At 39.9% G+C, this 2939-nt stretch overlaps 1 pseudogene; it reads right to left on the bottom strand.

The window, feature by feature from the left end:
- Positions 1-1461: 1461 nt before the first annotated feature.
- Positions 1462-2723, bottom strand: LOC112925062 (succinate dehydrogenase cytochrome b560 subunit, mitochondrial pseudogene; annotated as a pseudogene).
- Positions 2724-2939: the final 216 nt, after the last annotated feature.

The raw sequence follows: 2939 nt of genomic DNA, 5'->3' as shown, positions 1-2939 counted from the left end.
CAGGAGTGACAAATAAATGGATGGCATGAGACAAACAAATAGAGAAAAATGGAGGCAAATTGGTGTATTTCCTTGTGTTATCCCTACATCTTTTCTTAGTCTGTGTTAAGTGTATGTTCTTTATGTTCTAACAAAACTGTGTTGTATACACACACACAGAGACACATGTATAAATATTTTAAAAAGTGATGATATGACCTTTTTCCAATTAGGTTATATAGACTAAATTTTGATCTTATTCCTCTCTCTTTCTCTATCTCTCTTTCTCATCACTCATTTTTGGGGAAAGCAATTGGTATATCCCCAGAACACTCGAGGCAGTCTTCTGTAAGGAAAGACCAGATGGTAGGAAACTAAACCACTGGGCGGTATCAAACACCAGACAAAGGAGTAAAAGTGCCTCTCAAGGATGCAGTCCCACCTGAAGTCTGGCCTAAATCTCATGCTTACTCTGAGCCAGAAAGCTACAGCTAAGCTATCTCTGGATTCCTAACCCTCAGCATCTCTATGAGATAACACCCCTTTGTTGTTTTAATCCATTAATTTTGGGGGACTTTGCTTTCTATCAATTGATAATCAATACAGAATTTATACCTTAGCCACAATTTAACATATAAACCTTTCCATGACAAAGAACCTTTTCTTTTAGAAGAGTAAGAACACTTACTCTTAAGACCAAAGTGAAATAATGAGAAAGCTTTAATTCTACCTGCCTTTACTAGTTTTCAAAAAAAAAAGGAGAGAAATAACTTTTTATATATTTTCTTCTCATTATTTCCCTGGATAGGGCACATTCAAGAAGCATTGTTATACAGGACTCAAAATCTAATCTGATAACATGTATCTTTATTATTCACATTTTACAGATTCATGAAGCTAATTGAAATATAAAACATTATAGTAAGCTTCCAGTGACTGATGCAAAGAGTTCTGTAAAAGATTATTCCAAATTGGTAAAAGTGATGATGCAAAAAATCAACAAATAAATATTTAAAATTTCCACCAATCAACTGGTGTAAAAGATATACACTCTAAGTGCAGGGCAATTTATGATGATGTCCACAAATTATGGGGACAATAATTACCTCATTTCAGAATCAAATTAATAGTTTAAACTTCAATGAGGTGAACTCTATTAACACAACACTTATGGGAAATAAAATCGCCTCATGAATAGAGCAAACTGTAGGAAAATATATTTCCAGGTGACAAAATTTACTAAAAGTAGTGTTTAATTAAGCAAATGAAGAAATTTTGAGGTCAGAGTGCAAATGCAATTATAAAACCCAAAAGATATAATTAATCTGGCCTTGGGTATTAGCAATAGATAGTTAATATACTTTGAATCTGTATAAAAAAGATAATATCAGAAGCATTGTATTAAATCTTCGTTGTGTGGAAACCATTAACATATACAAATCTTTATGAAACTTTTTGATGAATTGTTTTTTTTTTCAAAGACAAAATGAGTATTTTAATTCAGTTTCAGAAACAGATGTCACATGAATTTGGATTAGAAAAGAACCTTGTTTTTCCAGAAATGCAGGGGGAAAAAAATAACCCTTAATAGATTCAATGTAATTTTCTGGATCTTCCTTTTGCACTAAAAGCTATATATCTTCTCCCCAAACCTGTTTTAAGAGTCAACTGACCCTCCTGATCTCCCTCTAGCTGGGACAGGCTAATTCCCCTCCACCCTCATCCCTCTTCTTTCAGCCACACTGTGTGGGTGCTGAAGACCCTGACCAATGAACAGAACTGTCCTTTAAGCTAGCAACCCACAGGCAGTGGCACCCACAGCCCCACTCCCAGTCGCCACGGCAGAGGCCACAGAGCTGGCATCGTTTCCACTGTCACAGGAAGAAGGAGCCAAAGCTGACTGTCTGCACAAATCAAGGCCCAATATGGAGAGAGAATGAGGGCTTCAAGGCCCAGAGTAGGCTGCAAGCTAGGGGCAGGAAAAGGGAAGTTTTGAGTCATTCCATCTTCAGAAACAAGGGAGCAAAACTGGACCCTTTCCTGCTGCTATAGTTCTAATAGGTACTCTGTTTCCCTAAGCTCCAAGGGAATATGCAAGCACAAAAGGGTCTAAATAAATCAGGAGAATTTTGCCTTGGCTGGAGAAGAGAGTGACAAACGGGAAGATAGGTCAGTGAATCAGTTATGGGAAGACAATGCTGGGAACTCCAGCTCTTTACATGGCTGCCAGCCCTACAGAGGACAACACAGTAAGAACCAAGACAGCCACTCCAGACTGGTACAGCTGGGGAATCTTCAGGCCTTTCCCTAGGTCCCATATCAAGTGTCGGATCCCATGCCAGGTGTGATACATGAGAGGGAAGACAAGTGCAAACTTGGCCGTGTAGATCAGAGATGGCCCCAGGCACAGGGACTTCACAAGTTCCAAGTGAGACTCAAAGTTTCCAGGGACCAACAGGGCAGACAAGCCAAAAAGAGAGACCCCTGCACTCAAGGCCACACCAGTACCACGGTGGCAAATGGACATTGCCATGGGAAGAGACCAACTGTAGATAGTGATATGGGGAGACAGAGGATGATTTAAATCAGTGTTCTTATTCCAGAACCTCTCCATCTCTTCCTTGGCTGTGGTTCCCAAAGGAACAGCATTTCTGATACAGAGCTGAGGACTAAGGTGGGCACGGAGGCAATGACGGCCAACATGTCTCGACAAGAGCACAGCCATCTTGAGTTCTGGCCTGGACAGAAGTCTGTTTTTTTTTTTTTTTTTTTTTAAGATTTTATTTATTTATTCATGAGAGACACAGAGATAGAGGCAGAGATGTAAAGAGGGAGAAGAAGGCTCCATGCAGGGAGCCCAACGTGGGACTGGATCCCAGAATCCCGGGATCTTGCCCTGAGCCAAAGGCAGATGCTCAACAAGATGAGCCACCCATGTGTCCCTGATGAATTGTTAATTG

Source organism: Vulpes vulpes, chromosome 4 (assembly GCF_048418805.1).
Source record: "Vulpes vulpes isolate BD-2025 chromosome 4, VulVul3, whole genome shotgun sequence".
Classification (NCBI taxonomy): Eukaryota; Metazoa; Chordata; class Mammalia; order Carnivora; family Canidae; genus Vulpes; species Vulpes vulpes.
Note: the sequence above shows the minus strand (reverse complement) of the source record. Positions and strands in the feature narration are given on the sequence as shown.